The sequence below is a fragment of the Panthera onca genome, chromosome E1 (assembly GCF_046562875.1).
Source record: "Panthera onca isolate mPanOnc1 chromosome E1, mPanOnc1 haplotype 2, whole genome shotgun sequence".
Lineage (NCBI taxonomy): Eukaryota > Metazoa > Chordata > Mammalia > Carnivora > Felidae > Panthera > Panthera onca.
In genome coordinates this window covers 12,051,427-12,069,942 of record NC_138352.1, presented here as the reverse complement: position 1 = coordinate 12,069,942, position 18,516 = coordinate 12,051,427, and the positions used below count along the sequence as shown (strand labels likewise).

The window sequence follows — 18,516 nt, the reverse complement described above, 5'->3', positions numbered from 1 at the left end:
ATCTCTGCCCCTCCCCTGTTTTCTCTCTGTCTTTCTCTTTCTCTCTCTCTCTCAAAAATAAATAAACATTAAAAAATTTAAAAAAAAAAACATTCAATAACCAGCTCACCTCCCCAGCTTTACTCCAAGGACCCTGAACCAAATCGTAAGTAAACCCTTGAACTTTCTTTATAGGGTGCTCTAATGAGAAGCAGCCCTGTCACAGATCCATTCCTGCAATTCATGAATATTGTCCTATGACTTTCCATTTTGGGATTTATATCTGTAACCTGTAACTGGTGTACATTTTCTCTGCCCTCAACATCTTAATATACTCGGCAGATCTCTACCAACAGTCAGGCAAACCTCCTTCTTATTGTACTTTTCTCTTCACCCTCTTACGTAGAATAACTGACTTTCTCTTCGGGATGCACCTTCAAAGGCCCAAAGAGAAGTTTACATCAACCTACAGCCTATATTTTAACTGAAATCACCATTATATGGAGATCCCAGAAAGCCCAGGCCTTAGGAGTAAAGACCATGTCTTAGAGTAAGGGCCACATCCTAGATCCAAGTTGAAAACCAAAATAGGTCTGCCCAAAGAATAAAAACAAACTTTTCAGGATGAAAAGCATTTACCAACAATCTAGCTACATGTCAAACAAAACTCAACATTTTTTAAAGGAGGATAAGACCGTCCAGACTCCGTACAACGCATCTTCTGAAATGTCCAGCATACGATCAAAAATTATCAGACATGTGAAGGAATAGAAAGCTATGGACCCATAGTAAGAAAAAAGAAAAGAAATAGAAAAAGATCTGAGGTGATCCATTTGTTTGAATGAGCAGAAAAGACCTTTTTAAAGTAACTATTTAGAATGTGCTCACAAATGTAAATGAAGGTTGGCCATGAACAAAATAGGGGGGAATCTCAGCAAAGAAATAGAGACTATTAAAAAATAACCAAATTGATTCCAGAACTTAAAAGTAAACAATCTAAAATTCACTGAGTAGGAGATTGGATGTTATGGAAGCAAAGATTAGTAAGCTTGAAATCAGGTCGACAGAAATTCTTCCATATGAAGAATAGAGAGGAAAAGATTTCATAACAACCAAGAGAGACTTGGCGATCTATAGGACAAAATTACATGGTGTAACATATACGCAAGTAGAGTTTTTAATAGAGAGGATAAAGAGAATGGGGCAGAAGAACTATTTGAAGAGATAATAGCTAAAATTTCCCAAATGTGATGAAAAACGTTCACTTACAGATCCAAGAACCTTAGAAAACCTCAAGCAGTATAAACGCAAAGCGACCCATACCTAGTTACACTATAGTCAAACTTCTGAAAAAAGAAAAAAGCAAGATCATGACCTGAGCCGAAATCAGATGCTTAACCGACTGAGCCACCCAGGCGCCCCGGGAGAAAATATTTTAAAGTACCAGGGGTGGGGGGGTGAGGCATGGCGGGAGGGGGAATGTTGGCTCACGAGTCTAGATCAAGAGAATACTTCTTCCAAAAATGAGAATGAGTTACACACACTTGCAGATAATGAACTCTGAGAGAATTCGTCTCCAGTAGACCCACATGGCAAGAAATGCCTAAAGCTGTTCCTCAGGAGGACAGGAGATAGTGCCGTACAGAATTCAGACCTACAAGAAGAAATAAAAAGCACCAGCAATGGTAAATACTATGGGTAAATATAAAAGAACGTGTTGCACAAGGGCTCAGGTGTCCAATGGCCTGGGCTTGTGTCTGTTTTAGTTTTACCACTTCCTTAAAATAAACCTCAGTGCCCCCATCTGTAAAATGGGAATAATTCTAGGACTAACCTTGTAGCGTTGGAGAGGGATTAAATAAGAAAGCCCGCGTAAGGAGTGTGGTGTCATGTCTGGTGCTGCCTTAAAGGCTTCGCCTATATAAGTTCTTTCTTGACCATTGAGCACCCTTGTTTGGTGGCTGTTATTCCCATTTTAAAGGGAGCCATCAGGGCACAGACCAGGCAGCTATTCTATGGGACTAGGATGCGAGAGGGTGTCCAAACTCAGACACAACATAACTTCATAACCTCAGACACGCACACGTACACACACACACACACACACACACACACAGTTGCTCTAATGCACACCAGTGGTATCTAATCGTGGCTCCGCCATGGACCCCTTCTCAGAATAATGTTTATAAAGGCATAAAATAATATACATAGAATTACAATGGTAACCAATGACATCGCGGGGGTGGGGCAGAGAGAGGGGGAGACACGGAATCCAAAGCCGGGCTGCAGGCTCTGAGCTGTCAGCACAGAGCCCCACGCGGGGCTCAAACTCGTGAACCATAAGATCATGACCTGAACCAAAGTCAGAGGCTTGACCAACTGGGCCACCCAGGCGCCTCTGGGTACCAGTTCTTAAAATACATTTCAACGATAGAGATACTCAAATATATGTGCCTCTTTATCAATGCAACAAATAAGGCACAGTTGCTGATTGAATAACCAACGTGATTTCTAAGTGATGATGAGCACAGAGACTATTTTGAGCTGTCTGCAACAACTTTAATGTAGTGAAAAAATAGCTGGGAAAATCGCGGTAGTGTGTTGAGTGCATTTATAATGGAAGGAAATGCTAAATTTCAGTAGAACCTTGCTGAAACTAAACGTGTAAATTTGCTTCGTCCAAACTCCCGGACCCCAACCGGTTTGTGAACGCCAGATTGGGGAACTCAGGCCGTCTGGTCTGTATCGCTCTTCAACCAACATTAGCTACGATCCTTTGGGAAATGGATCCCCTTCGTACATCTGCAGAAACCTCCCGATTCACTTCCTTAGGGAGAAACTAAATGCCTTATCCACGCATGCGGACACGTTTTCCAGACAATCGTAAGAAGTTCCAAGACCTTCAGAAGCCTTCCCTTGGATCCCGGATTAAGGAACCCTCCTTCCTAAGCAGATGTCAGAGCCCTTGTCTGTTCACCAGCCTCCTTCAGGAGGAAAATTACCATGATCTCTCCCAAGAACACACGGTACTTTGAAAGAAAAAGAAAAAAACAGAGGGGAGAAGCGACCGTTCAGGAATAGAAAGAAAACATCTTTTTTGGCCATCAAAGTCAGCAGGCAGTTGTGACCCAGCGTATCCCATTTACGGGACTGATTACTTAATGGAATCCAGTTGCCGATGAGACAGGGGGTGAGGCCCGCGGAGGGCTGAAGGGAGAGGGGAAATATTATGTGATGCCGTTTGATCACACTAATTACTCATAATGGCCCAAACCAGGAACCCAACCACAAGCCAATTCATTGCAAAAGCTATATAATAATGTTTAGGATAAGGAATTAATTTTTATAGCCATTGGGGGCACTGAACTTCTACTGTAATGCAGATTTATTACAAATTAAATTCTCTCCTCAAGTGGTTAATGGAAAGACACTGGACGTAGCAGAAACGACTCCCTGACCAGACTCACTTCCTCCTCCCGACTCTGCTGGAGACCAAGAGCAGGGGTTTGTCGTCACCCCCATCCACAGGCCACCGTTCCCCAGATGACACAGAGCTCCCGCCAAGTCCATTGCCTCCTGTTTGGTGTGGGGGGGACGGTGAGTGGCACCCCCAGGCGAGGACATCTCCTTGCTTCCCACGGATGGGACCAAGGGCACCTGCAGGCCTCAGCCCTTAGGTGCCCCTTTTCCTGGCTGCCCAGTGCAGATCCCAGGAGAGGCGGCAGAAGGGCGGACGGGGGGTGGGGGTGGGGGGGTGCATGCCGGAGCCCGTAGTTCCCCAGGCTCTGACTTTCAGCCTTGTGATGTCGGCCCCAGGACATTTGCATTCAAGGAATAAACTCTGGTTTACTCTGTACTGACAAGACTCCCTGCCTTTTCAGACTAGCCTTTGCCAGATGAGGCAGGTACGGAAACTGTGGGGTTCTCCGGCCAGATCTCCCTTCTCCCCCTCCGAGACAGCCGAGCCGGCAAGGTGTTCCTTGGCTGGGGCCCAGGCAGGCATGGTATTGGTGCCCCCCAGCCCCGACTCGCTCTCCCCGCACCTCCTCCCTGTCAACCTCAGCGGCACATCGGTGGCCAGAGCAGCGTTGAGAAGCAGCGCCCGGGGCCCCACGGTGGCGCTCCTGCTCGGCGCGCTGGTGTGGGGCCTGGGAATCCGTATGCCAAAGCGTCTCTGCTGGTTCCGATGGTCTGCTCTGTAAGAAACCCTTCTCTCTGAAAAGATCCCAGGGCAGCCATTTGTACCACTCACACCCCAGGGCAACTTTAATGGTCCACTTCCTCCCCGAAGTAAAGCAGCTTGCAGCCTGAGCGACACTGGGCCCGGGGAGGGGGGTGCCGAGAGGCGTAGCAGGGTGGCCAGGACACCTGTGCTTCCGAAACCTCCAGGTGGCCTCCTTCTGAAAGCGCACGTTCTTAGGGACAGCGTGGCCGGACTTCTCCTGTAGGGGCGGCTGGCTCTCGTCCGCACTCCCACAGGATGCAGCGAGGGGCGCCCACGTGCAGGCGGCCCAGAAGCTGCGGCCAGAGAGGAGACCACGGGCATTCAGGCGGGAATCAAATCCCCTTAAAGACCGCAGGCGGAGTATTTGCAGATTTGGTCCACACCTCGGATTCTGGGCATGTAGCATTGTCCTTGACGCCCTCCACGGGCCTCAGATCACCTCCTGGCATCTTGGGCCTGTTGTCCTGGCCTCTTGTCTTCAAAGGAGAACATGAACGGAAGAAGCACCCCGAATCCAGGAGGCAGAGACATGGGGGGGAAAGTCAAGTTCTGGCCGACTCACCCCTGGGATCTGGACTCGCACCCTCTGGGCCCCTATTATGTCCCATAACGTCTCAAGAGAGGCCAGGGGCTCCTGGCTGCCTCAGTCAGTAGAGCACACAACTCTTGATCTCAGGGTCATGAGTTCAAGCCCCACGTCGGAGGCAGAGCTTACTAAAATTAAATGGGTAGATAGATAGACAGACAGTGCTGGCTCAGTGTCTCTGGGCCACTCTCTTGCCTCCAACCCCCATGTTTTAGGACCTAATACTATGGGCCAGGCCCTGGGGACCCAAGACCCAAAACACTGGCCCTCACGGAGTGGGGAGGAGAGACGGTAAACCAATAAATGAAATAATTATACATTGTTCGGGCAGGTGGGATAAAAACTGTGGAAACAAGGCGGGGCCTGCAGATTGGGGGGGGGGGGGGTAGGCGTGGCCAGGGACGGCCTCTTGATTTCAGCTGGGGACGCTGGGCAGGCCACTCCTGGCACATCCCGCTGCCTGGCCCGCCTCTCAGCCTGTCTTGGGCAGACCCTTCCATGTGCTTGTGTAAGTATATCTTCCAAACTGTGTCTGGAAACCTTCGGGTAGATTCCCCCAGGCCCCCACCCCCCCTGGATTTAGTCTCCAATTTGAGTGCCTTTCTCCTGCTCCTGAAAAGGTCCTAGTAACGAAGTGAAACTTTGTGGAGTTTTTTTTTTTTTTCCCTACCTGATTTTGCTAATAGGGAAAAATATATTTTTTCCCCATTTTCTTTGAGTTCAGCTTCTCTGGTTCCCGAGAAAGCCGAGGTAACGAGAGCTGTGGGCGCGTCACCCGCGCCCCCCTCTGCACGCACGCGCTCACGTGCCGCGGGGCGCGGCGACGCTGGGGAGACAGACTAGAACCCACGACCTTTGAAGCGCCACACCGGATCGGCTGGAGGGCCAACACGCCGTGTCCGTGGCGCCGCAGAGCCGGCCGCTGAAACCCTCCTCTGCCTCTGCGGAATCCTGCGCGTGTCTGCGCGCCGACTCTGGACCCTCCCGCCACTGCGTGGGCAGGGGTGTACCCCCCGCACCTCCGAACGCCCTGGACTGACGGCTCTGGACCCACCCCCGGCCGGAGGGTCTCCTCCTGGCCCCCGGGGTCTCCACGGCGCGGACTACAACTCAGCCGCCCAGAGCACATGAAGGGATTCGCTGTGCCAACGTGCCCTGTAGATAGGCTTTCCGGGTGAAAGCTGCCACCCCTGACCTACGCGGGAAGGATTTGGACCGATCGTGTTCTCAAAGCAGAATTTCCTGACACCGATAGCGGCGTGGCCCCCCCTAGATGCGTGACCCCATTGCTAAATGGCTTCGAGTCCCCACATTTCCACTGTGGAATTTTGGGGGAAGAGCGCCGGTTACGAGAGGCCTAAATACCGCAAGTCCCTGAACTGGGCCACGTTACGGAGCTTCCTTGCCTCTGTCTCCCCATCTGTAAAATGGGCATGATGGGGCCTCTTCATTTACTCTGGCGTCTAAGGTATGAGGTAAGGGCTCTGTCACTAGCAGCAAGGACGTAGGACCCAGATTCTTTCCAAATTTAAAAGAGGGCAAAGGCACCCCGGGTCCCAGGCATCATCACCGAAGGTTCTGTGAGCAAAGGAGGAGGCGCCGTGAGACCGACAGAGGCCGCGTGATTGTGCAGGACTCCGCGCCCTCTGCCACCCAGGTCCCCGGGAGCTGTCACCTCCCGCACCCTCTCCAGTGGCCACATGGGTGGCAGGGCCACACGCGCTGGTCCCCACACTGGGAGGCCCTCTCAGCACGTGGGTCACGGATAGGAAAAGCTGCAGGAGGCGGGGCGTCGATGGCCACGCCCCCCCCGGGAAGGGGCGGGGCAGATTGTGCCATGGGGGAGGGGCGGGCAGGCACCAGGCTCGTTCCCCTCTCTTTTACCAGAATACTTCACCCCCATTCGTAGCTAGAACTGAGAGCAATGTGATATTATCATAGAGGTAAATACATAATTACATAGATGGTAGGCTTAAAAAAAAAACCAACACCCAAGCTGATTATTTATCCAACCAACTGGAAAACACATGAGCGAAACCATGCCGTTCTGACAGGTGAACATAGTCATAATTGCTCTTCAAACACGTATTTACGTGTCGATCTGTTGTGTAAATACATTTTTAAAAGAGCACATCTTTGAGGGGGAGTGCGGCGGGCAGGGGGCTTGGAGCATGAAAACATCTGGGCGTGGGCGGTAGCACACACAGTCCGGAACTTTCTCCTCCTATCAGAGCAGGTGTTTTTAGGGACCTGGGAGGTATCTTTCAGAGGTACAGCTTGCATTCGCCTTTTCCAAAGACTCGGTGCTGGTCCGCTCAGGCGGGCTGGGCGGCTTTACCACCGGAGATTTCTTTTTCCCCCCATTCCGGAGGCTAGAACCTGAGCTGCAGGCGTGGGCATTGGTGGTTCCTTCCGAGGCCTCTGTCCCGGCCTCACGGATGGCCACCTTCTCCCCGTGTCCTCACTGGGTCTTCCCCCTGTGTGTGTGTCCACATCTCAGGTTTCTGTAAGCACTCCAGTCGTCCTGGATTAGGGCGACCCTAGTGACCTCGTGTAAACTTAATCACCTCCTCAAAGACCCTCTCTCCACATCCTGAGGTGCTGGGGTCACGGCTATCTGAATGGGGGCGGGGTACCCGGTCCACACCGGACTCCGTCCAAGCCCGCTGACGCTTCCCTGGGGGACGAGGGGCTTCCTGAGGACCTGTGTCGGTCACCTGTCCGAGGACTCTCCTGTAAGAGCACCAGGTTCCGGCCGCCGGCTTTATTTAAGGATAAATACACCTAAAGGGTGGTTTTGAAATAATAATAAATACATGCCTCAATGCAGAGAAAACATTCTGGAAAGTTCCACACTTGAAGGACGGTCCTGATAAGAGAGGGCAGCAGGTGGTTTCCAGGGTCAACCTTAGACGCCCCACGAGGTGGCTGGGAGCATAGGGGGTGAGGGCAGCCTCACCGCGGGGCCCCACCAGCAGGCGGAGGGTGCCCACCGCCCCTGCCTGCTCCCCCCCCGGTTGGGCACCCCCTCTGTGGGCTCATTAGTAGCCGTGCTCAGCTTTTAGGGGCTGTTCTCGGGGCTCTGGGAGCAGCGGCCACGGCCGCTCTTCCCCTGGGGGGACGCAAGCAGGAGGCCAGGGTCTGTCTGACATGTGTCAGGTCGAATCACCAGCTCTCCCGAGAACATCTTCCTCTCTGTTACCCTCGCCTCTGGCCATGCAGTGCCAGCGGTGGACGGAGAGACAGGAGGCCCCCTAATGATGCCAGGCAGGCAGCCCCCAACAGCATGGCCCTCCCGGCTCTCCAAGGGCCGGCGGGACAGTCACCACCAGCGGCATGGCCTCTGGGGCCCTCACCCCTCCCCCCCCCAAGAACAGAGTGGGGCTAAGAGTGAGGGTCCCCAGAGTGGCAATGGCCCGGCCCGGCTGGGAGGGGTGAGGACCCTCACCTTCCTGACTAGCCCGTCGCTTCCAGGGAGCAGAGAGGAAAGGAAGAACGCATTTCCCAGGGGACAGGCTCGCCTCTGTCTCCAACGCAGGCCCATTTTGTGTGCTGTTACCGTGTCTGCGTCCTATGTCGTCATCACCACAGCCACTCCGGCATTTCAAGCTCTGCGCCAAGACGGAGAACAGAAACGCACATTCTAGCCCCCCGTACGCCCCTCTACCCATTCTGGAATGCTCTCTGCTATTGTACGAGCTGGTGTTCCGGAAGCTTCCTCAGCGGGCCAGGCACCATCCCTGGCCCCGGCCCAGGGGGCCCTGCCTGCGCTGCCCCCTGCCAGCTGCCAAGAATGGCAGGCAGGCAGGCCTTCCTTCTCAACAACGGTCACTCTGCCCCCTGTCCCCTCCGTCCCTCCATGTCCCCACCCCACCCTGGGAGGTTGTGGAAGGAGCGGGTAGTGAGGGGAGGGGCGGAAGAAGGGAAGCCGTACATGGTGTGACGGCTCCCAGTCATTCTGCGTGGCTGCTCGCTCGCAGGCAGAGGAAGGAGGGGCGCCAGCCAGGAGCATCCCGAATGCTCTTAGATTCATCCCACCCTGCTGACTGCCTGGAAGCATCCAGAGAGATGGCTGGACTGAACCCCTACCCGGGCCGGCAGCACGGAGGCGAGGAAGCTAACGCCAAGAGCCTTGCAGGAAGGAAGCAGTTAAAAAGCAGGGGAGGAGGAGGAAGGGCTTTTGGGAGGAGAGAGAAGGAAGGCGTCCTCTCGGCCATATTGGGCCCCAGAGAACAGTACAGGGGTGTACAAAGGCCGGGCCCTGGCTTGCCTCCCCACTCACAGCCCTCTCCTCTCCCCGCACCTTCCGTCACCCACCTGCCTCCCTGGTGACTGTGGGGCACACTGCCCGGCACTGCCACTCCGGGTGCCTCTGCCCCCAGTTTTTTCCTTCCTTTCTCCAAATAACCCTGCTTTGTTCTAAAGTGGAGGTAAGGTCCCCAGGGACCACGCCCAGACCAGGAGGGACATGACAGGAGAGGCTTGGTTGAAGCAGAGCCTCTGACCCTCCCCTTGGGATCCCCCCAAGACCACACACACACACACACACGCCCCACGCGCACTGCGCGGGCTCTGAGCAAAGCCTGGAGACAGCGCTGACACCCGGTGCCCAGATGCTGCCCCCTGGGCACCCAGAAGGGATTCGCCCTGCAAAACGGCCCTCGACAGCCCCACCCCCACCTCGCTGGTCCTCCCTGTGGTCACTGAGCAAAATCTAACACCCCAAAGGCACCACCTCTCCTTTCCCTGCTGTCGTGCAGGGCGATTGGCGGGGCAGGTGGTGGTTGTGGAGCCCATGGCGCGGGGAGGGAAGGAACATCACGGAGCCCGCTCTGGGCATTTCTGCAGGGAAGCCCAGCCCCCAGATCAGACCTGCCCGGAAACACCGCGCCTCCGCCTCCGCCTCCCCTCCCCGCCCCCCTGCAGCCCGGCATCCCGTCCGTCCCAGGGACCCCGGCTTGCTCTGACCGCAGGTTGCATTCCCAGCCTGGCCCCTGCCCCAGAAGGGAGGCCGCGGTGCTCCCGGGCAGGGGTGGGGGGCTCGCCGGGGTGAGCATTCCCGCACCCTGCGACGGAGGGGGGAGTCGGCAGGAGGGCTCATTATACTCTCTCCTCGGAAAGCTGAGAGCCCATCACTGCTGTCTTGGTAGGATTTTTTTTTAATCCTGGATATTACAAGAACATGAATTAAGCTCTGATGAATGCAATATTAATTAATTACATGAAGATCCACGTGGGACCCTGGAGAGGGGGAGCGGAGGGAAGAGGCTGTGCGTGCAGACGGTGGGGAGGAGGGGCTGTGGTGGGGAGGAGGGGGCGTGGCTCGACCGGGGGCGTGGCTCTGCAGGATTCAAGGCGTGGCTCGCTCGGGGGCGTGGCTCGCTCGGGGGCGTGGCTCGCTCGGGGGCGTGGCTCGCTCGGGGGCGTGGCTCTGTAAGATTCAAGCCCCGGACACCCGCGCAGACAAGGGAAGTTGGGGACCCCTACTGCACCTGCGTGCAGGGAGGAGGGGGAGGAGGGCCCTGGTGCCGGCCGCCATCTCCTCTCTCTGCAGGTACGTTTTTGAAACCTTTGAAATCCGTTTTGGCACGTTCCCAAACAGCTGCTTGTCAGCCCTGAGCCCTGCGAGGGACCGAGGGTCTGACGGGGCTGGCGTGCCTCCTGGGTTTCTTCTGTCCAGAACACGGAGCATAAGCATTGCAAGAAGAGTCATCATCGGCCAGAGGCAGAATGTCCCCCAAAACCCTTCCATGCCCCCCCCACTTGATCCCAGGGGTGGCGGCCACTGCCACAGAAACCTGGCAAAACAAATCCTTCTGAGGACGAATGTAAGACTAAACTTGAAAATAACAGCGGGGGGCCTGCAGTCAGCGGGCACTTCCCAGATGGCTTTCGGATACAGTCAGGGCCCCTTGGTGCGGCCAGCTTGACGTGGGACAAGCACGTCCACCTTCTGGGGGAGGGGGCGGGGCTTGTCCCCGGGAGCTGAGCAGGCCTCGGGCAGGATCTGGATCTCCAGGCTGGGGTCACCAGGCTGGGCAGGGCAGTAAGAGACAGAAACAGGGCACACCGCTTCCCGGGGACGCTCCCTCCTCTGTAGGGATGCGCTCACGTCCTGTTTCTCCTCGATAGGAACATTGGCAGAATTCTAGAGCCTAACATGATGGTGAGCGACAAGGTCTCCCGTTTGTTTATTAGACTGAATGTTTGCGTCCCTCTAAAATTCATTTGTTAAGTCCTAGTGCCCAGGGTGGTAGTGCCGGAGGTGAGGGCTACCTGGGAGAGGTCCCGCGTGAATGAGATTCGCACCTGTGTCAAGGAGGCCCCAGGGAGCTTGCTCGTCCCTTCCACCGGCAAAGCCCGTCTGTAGACCTCCCACCAGGGGCCTAGAGCCTGCCCGCGTCTTCATCTGGGACTTCCCAGCCTCCAGAACCACGAGGAAGGAATGTCTGCTGTTTAAGAGCCACGCGGTCTACGGTGGGTTTTGTTAAAGCCGCCCGAACAGGCTCAGACAAGACTCCGCCACATCCAGCCAAGGCTTACAAGTTTTCCAGCACCGTCCGTGAGATGTCAGACGTTTCACGGGTGTTCTGGAGCCATTGCCCTTGCTTCATCTGGGCCAGGGACCCAGAGAGATTCAAGACGGGCTCGGAGCTGAAGGAGACCTTGTTGCTCTGTCCAAAGACCAGGGGAGAATTTTTCTGCCCGTGTGTGCCGCCCGTTTCCTGTGGCGCCCAGGGTCCATTCCCACCGCTTGGCATCATGGGAGCCGGATCCACGAATCCTACATCCCCTCTCCCCATATCAAACCCGTGTGGGCTCGGGGCCCCCCGGGGTGGCTGTACGGTCGTTAAACCTCAGTCTGTCGGAGGTGCTTCCGGACGACGATGCTACGAGGTGGTCGGTGAATCCTCTCCCCAAAAAATCAGTGCTCAGCGGGCCACGGTTGTCAACGGTCCACCTTCTGGGGGCAGCGGGAGTCGACCGAAGGCGGACAGGACGCTGGAGGTTCTTGTTCAGGTGAGAACAGCTCAGCTGGCCGTCTGCTCACCTGGGTGCCCCCATCCTCCCAAAGCGAGGTCCGCAAGGACAGCTGTGGGGCGACGCGATTGGGGAGAAGGAGGAACCCACAGCTTTGTAAGCTCCGGGCTGCGCTCCGAGCTGAGGCAGGCAGCCTGTGAGCCATCCATGCAGGTGTAGACGGAGGGCCCGGAGGACAGACACCGGGAGTTCATCACGCTTACCGGACACGGTGTCTGAACCACCGGGTGCCCGTTCCTGGAGCACGTTTGTTTAACAAGTATTTGCGCGTGCGGAATACCTTGTTCTCCGCCTGGACTCATCAGCATCGGGAGCGACCAGCCCTCCCCTCCTTCTTCAGGCTTCTTTCGTGGCCGCTGCTGTCCGCCAAAAAGAGCCCGGGGCTTGTGGTGGCCAACATACCTGAGGTCAACTCACAAGGAGAGGACCTACCGAGGAGCCAGCGTGGTGAATTTCAAATGGCCGTGTCAAGGGGTGCCGGGGCGGTTCAGTCGGTTAAGCGTCCGACTCTCGATTTCGGCTCAGGTCACCATCTCACGGTTCACGGGATCGAGCCCCACGGCAGGCTCCGCGCGGACGGTGCAGAGCCTGCCTGGGGTTCTCTCTCTTTCTCTCTCTCTCTGCCCCTCCCACGCTCATGCTCTCTCGCTCTCTCTCAAAATAAATAAACATTTAAAAAAATATTTTTTGAGAGCGAGGGAGACAGAGTGTGAGTAGTGGAGGGGCAGAGAGAGAGAGAGAGAGAGGGAGACAGAATCCAAAGCAGGCTCCAGGCTCTAGGCTGTCAGCACAGAGCCCAAAGCGGGGCTCGAACCCACGGACCGCGAGATCATGACCTGAGCCGAAGTCGGACGCTCAACCGACTGAGCCACCCAGGCGCCCCCAGCCTTACGATATTTGGATGGCAGAGCTAGAGAGGGCGTGAACAGCTTCCGAGAGGAAAAGAGACCCTTTGCACAGGACAGAAATGCCACAGCAGTGGGGGACTGGAAGACAAAAGAGCCATGCCTTCAGTGTTTCCAGAGCAGTGACTTTTCAAGGAGTCCCGGCACCCAGGCCAAGTGTGAAGCCTCGGGACATGTACCTGTCAGGTGTTTTCGGGCAGCCCCTGGGAGACACCTGACCTAGGAAGCAGGCGTCACAGTACAGAGGGTGGTAAGGAAAGAGAATTTGCACCCTGATGGGTGAGAGGGGTGTGGCAACCTCAGGGAACAGCCAGAGCTCAGAGAGGACTTGGTGGGGCGGGGGGGGGGGGGGGGGAATCGATCAGGTGGGGTGGGAGCGACTCCTCCAAGCACCGGATGTCCTAATCGTGGGGAAGGACAGAATCGAGTGTGGTGTTGCTATGCTGTCAGAGAATTTGGGAAGACCCCGTGACCGTGACCTAGTAAACCGTGTAGCCAAATAATAACAGCTACTCAAATACATATATTAACTCTAAGAAGAACAAGGGTACAGGGCAGGAAAGGTAACCGTAATAAGAGTATGTGCCTCGGTGGTGGCAATCAGGTGGCTTCTTCTAAACCCTTACAGCACCATCCCAGTAAGGCAAAGGCGAAGGGATGTTTTTCACCCAATGGGGGCCATCTGAGAAGGAGGGAGAGCAGGTGAAGGGGTGGGGTGGGAGAGAGAGCGCCACGATAAATCTTCATCCTCTGCCACAGGAAGGTGAGGGGAATGCCGAGAAACGTCACAGAAGTACATTGTGGCAGCTGTGAACCGAAACCAAAACCAGGTGAGGTGTGTTTGAGAAAGGGACCGGAGAGGGGAGATGGGGCCGTGTCTTAGTGCCCTCCGGCTGCTGTAACAAAATGCCAAGGAAGAGGCGCTCGTAAGCGACAGAAGTGAATGTCTCCCAGTTCCGGAAGCTGGAAGTCCAAGATCAAGGTGCCAGCAGATTCAGAGTCTGGGGACAGCCCACTGCCTGGTTCATAGATCACGCTCTTACCGTGTCCCCCGACGGCAGGAAGAGCTTCTAACGAAAGGGTACGGATCCCATTCCCGTGGCTTTGTCCTCATGACACAGTCACCTCCCAAAGGCACCACCACCTTGGAGGGTAGTATTTCCACGTACGAATTTGCGGGGGGGACGCAAACATTCAGTTCGTCGCAGAGACAAAGGGCACGAAACGGGTGCCTTGTTGCTACTTTCCTTTTAATATTATTTAACATTTAAAACTACACGCACGCTTTAGTGTGATTAAAAAATAATTTCAAGGGGACACCTGGGTGGCTCAGTTAGTTAAGCGTCCGATTTTGGCTCAGGTCATGATCTCGGGGTTCGTGGGTTCAAGGCCTGTGTCGGGCTCTGTGCTAACAGCTCAGACCCCAGAGTCTGCTTTGGATTCTGTGTCTCCCTCTCTCTCTCTCTGCCCCTTCCCTGCTCGCCCTCTCTCTCATAAATAAATAAGCAAACACTTTAAAAAATAATAATAATTTTGAAACTATATAGATTTTAATGTTCTTAAGTTTACAATCAAATACAGAATTGATAACAAATACCTACAAATACTTGAGAGAATATACGAGGAAGGTACAAACACAACCTGTAGAGAAAAATCCAGAAGACTTAGAAGACACACACAAAAAAACAGAAGCAAAGCAGACAAAAGCATTAAAACCAAATGTGTTTGTTACAACAATAAAAGTAAATGATTAAAGCTCCCTTATTAAAAACAAACAAACAAACTTACAAGTATATGTTATTTACCAGAGGCACATCCAAAACAAAAGCGAAATTAAATATTAAGGGGAGATTAACATTTAAAACAGCAGGCCAAAATGATCAGGGAAAGGCAAACAAACAGAAAGCAGAGGCTGAGAATGTTCTTATTCATCGTCACAGCACCAGGAACAGAAGATACCGAAATGCACAGAGTTATTTTATATTGATCAAAAGTAGAATCCATAACGAAACCATAATGTCATTTGTCATGTTGCAGATGAATGGGGAATCAAAACATATCAACAAAACGTGGCCAAATACAAAGAGACTCGGAATTACAGAGGCTGATAGGGCACCTGGGTGGCTCAGTCAGTTGAGCGTCCGACTTCGGCTCAGGTCATGATCTCGTGGTTCGTGAGTTCGAGCCCAGCGTCGGGCTCCGTGCTGACAGCTCGGAGCCTGGAGCCTGCTTCCGATTCTGTGTCTCCCTCTCTCTCTCCCCCTCCCCACTCGCACCCTGTCTGTCTCTCTCTCAAAAATAAACATAAAAAAATAAATAAAAAAAGAATTACAGTGGTTGACAATAGCCATCTCTCTTAGGATAACACGGACCAAAAAAAAAAAAAAAAAAGTATTTTAAGAATACAACTCATAAGGTTAAATAAGTTTCCATCTATGTCTATGAATAAATCAAGAGGTGGACTGTGACGGTCAGCCCCCAAGAGGACCCCTGAGATCCCCGTTCCCGCTTGGTGCTGAGGCTACTCCGTGTACACGATGCCGATGCGTCACTTCCAAGGTCAGGTTATGAAAGACATCCCAGCTGCTGTTCCGGTCATGTTCTTTCTCTTTTCCTTGGGTCACTCGTTCTTGGGGAGCCAGTTGTAATGTGAAGGGAGGCCCCCACGGCAAGGAACCCACATGGCTTCTGCCAACAGCCACAAGAGCGAAGCCGTCTAGGAAGCAAGTCGTGTGGCCCCAGTCAAGCTTTCCCATGACAGCCGCCTTGGCCAACATCCTATCACTTCATGAGAGACCCTGAGCGGGACCTTCTCTCTCCCTTCGCTGTTCCTGAATTCCTGAGCCGCAGAGACGGGAGTGAATAACAGCCTGTTGTTTTAAGCTTCTGTTGGGAATAATCTGTTATGCAGCCGTAGATGACTAACAGATCGACAGAGAGTTGGGGAGAAAAAGAGGTTCTTCATAACATTCCCACTTTGCAAACATCAATGGAAAGGTCACAAAATTGATTTTACGTTGGGTCACGACGTGGGTCTTTTCCAACTGCTTTCTTTCCTACCCACGTACAGGTCACATCTGATAAGGAATGTCGAAACCTGGATAAAAGATGAAAATTATTGCCAGACCCCAAGACGGGGCCTTATGGTTGCCTAAAAGTCAAGACCGTAACATCTGGCTCTAATATCTGGTAGCGGCTGTATGGATTTATTCCCTCATTAAGGATATTTATTTTTTAAAAAGCTATGTGGCTTGACTTCATATTACCGCTGACATAGCCTAAATATTTTGAATGCATAAAATTCTTTAACTGTTTCCATTCTTGCTACGTTCAGGTTTTCCACCCAACGGACACAACTGAGACGTGGTTATTTTTACCGTCCTCTGACCGCGTCAAGGCATTAGGCGCTGCATTTGCTAACTGAAGCGAGCAATACATATTTAAGGGTTATGTCTGAGCCAGACACTAAACTATTCCCCAACAAACAGGAAAGTCTGCTCTGTTCACATGGGATACATAAAACTAAATCCAGGAATCAGCACATGGCCAAGCTCATAGTAAAATTTAGGAAATACTGTCTGTATGAATTTTGGGCCACTCAGTACCTACTGTACCTATGTGGCCTCCATAATAAGAATAAAAGGTTTATTATACATGCAACGGTTTTAATTGTTAATCCTTTTAATGTTAATTTGTGTTATTAATTTTCCATCCTATTACACCGAAGTCAGATGTAGTCAGCAATGTTTCTTCTTTGGGGATTTTATTGAGGTTTTCTTTTTTTTGTTTCTTTTTTTATTTTTATTTATTCTTGAGAGAGAGAGAGACATAGCAGGAGCAGGGGAGGGGCAGAGAGAGAGAAGGAGACACAGAGTCTGAAGCAGGCTCCAGGCTCCGAGCTGTCAGCACAGAGCCCGATGTGGGGCCTGAACTCATGAACAGTGAGATCATGAGCTGAGCCAAAGTCGGACGCTTAACCGACTGAGCCACCTGAGTGCTCCTATTGAGGTTTTCTTTGTAGCATAGCTAGAATCAGCTTTTGTAAATGTCCATGGTTGCTTGAAGAGAAAATACACTACCTCCAGGGTATCTTTTTTATTTGTTTGTTTGTTTGTTTGTTTGTTTTGAGAGAGAGAGAGTGTGTGAGCTGGGCAGGACAGAGAGAGGGAGACACAGAATCCGAAGCGGGCTCCAGGCTCCAAGCTGTCAGTGCAGAACCCGACGCAGGGCTCGAACTCACGGACCACAAGATCATGACGTGAGCCGAAGTCGGACGCCCCCCGGGGATCTTTAACATCCACCCATCAGCTCTGTCTAGAGCTGATATTTAGCATCTCTGCAGCCTTACTGGTTTCTAGTCTGCTTTTCCTCTTATGTGTTGAGAGAGGGGAGCCATAGTTCGCTAACCTGCTTGCTCTCCTGGCTCCTCTGCTCGGCCCTCTAGATCCCACGCCACGCTGTTTGCACGGCAGTCCCTTCCAGCAGGGTGGCCCCGTCGATCCGCTTAGCATTTCTGCCCTTGAGCTGGACGTTTTCCGGTATTAATATTACAACCCTGATACTTTTGTCTTTGGTCAATCTAGTATGTTTTTTCCTTCTTCTGTGTTTAACTTGACTGAGCTGCTTTGTTGAATAATGTGTTCCTTACAAACACCATACAGCTGAGTTTGTTCTCTGATCCAGTTCTAGAGTCATTGCCTTTTAACGGGTGATTTATGCCATTTACGTTAATTGATATAAATGAAATGGGCAGTCCTAACTGTATTATTAAATATCATTAGCTTACCATTTTCAATGTTCTTTTTTGTTTTCTCTCTCTTACTCTAGGTCTGAATATTGTATATATTTATATAACATATGTTTTACGTACATGTAAAATATGCCTGTGCATATTTTATATAATATATACAATATGTTTGACATACAATAAATCATAAGAGTATTAATAATATGTGACATATATTATATATATATACACACAAAATACATTTTAGTGTCTGTGTCTATTTAATATGTGTCTTGTTTTCTCTGTGATACAAGACAAAGATACACCATCCACCCAGGCACATAGTAGAAAATCCGTAAGTCATTTAAGGTCCCTCCTCCATCCAAGCGATAGCCAATGCCTGATTCTTCTACGTGTCTCTCAAATCTGGCATCTCCTTTTCAGTCTCTGCCTCGTGCCAGATTCTTAATGCTTCTCACCTGGATGGTCACATATCATCCTAACTGGCTGGTCACCTGCCCTCATTCCACATCCACACGGTCTTTGTGCAGCTGATAGAATACACCGTCTGAAAGTACACTGTCCAATATGGCAGGAAAGTTTACTGTAAATAAAATTAAAAATTCTGGGGCGCCTTGGTGGCTCAGCCAGTTAAGGGTCCGACTTCAGCTCAGGTTATGATCTCGAAGTTCGTGAGTTCGAGCCCCGCGTCGGGCTCTGTGCTGAAGGCGCAGAGCCTGGAGCTGCTTCTGATTCTGTGTCTCTGTCCCTGTCTGTCTCTCCCCTGCTCCTGCTCTGTCTCTCTCTCTCTCTCTCAAAAATAAATACTAAAAAGTTTTTAAATAAAATTAAAAATTCAACTCTTCAGATACACCAGCCACATCTAAAGTTTTTAATAGCCACATGGGTCTCGTGGCCACCCCCTCTGCACAGCCTCCCCCCACCCCGGAGAACACCCACATGGCTGTAGAAGGTTCGTTGCACAACCATGTTCTAGATGCAGATCTAACCACATCGGGTCCCTTCAGGAAAGTCTTCAGTGGCTCCGGTGGTT

General features: G+C 52.3%; 1 protein-coding gene and 1 long non-coding RNA gene across 4 annotated transcripts in view; both read right to left on the bottom strand.

The window, feature by feature from the left end:
• The window catches only part of TMC6 (transmembrane channel like 6), a 157,624-nt gene that overhangs the window by 111,554 nt on the left and 27,554 nt on the right, over positions 1 to 18,516 (bottom strand). The gene's annotated exons all lie outside the window — the stretch shown is intronic.
• Positions 6,893 to 9,991, bottom strand: LOC132687261 (uncharacterized). 2 transcript variants are annotated; one of them, XR_009614006.3, is made up of 4 exons: positions 9,526 to 9,991; positions 8,725 to 8,840; positions 8,239 to 8,401; positions 6,893 to 7,659 (listed from the first exon to the last, which is right to left on the bottom strand). It is a non-coding gene; the product is annotated as an uncharacterized LOC132687261 (long non-coding RNA). The 2 variants fall into 2 exon arrangements; XR_009614004.3 differs by lacking the exon at positions 9,526 to 9,991 and having other exon boundaries at positions 8,725 to 9,371.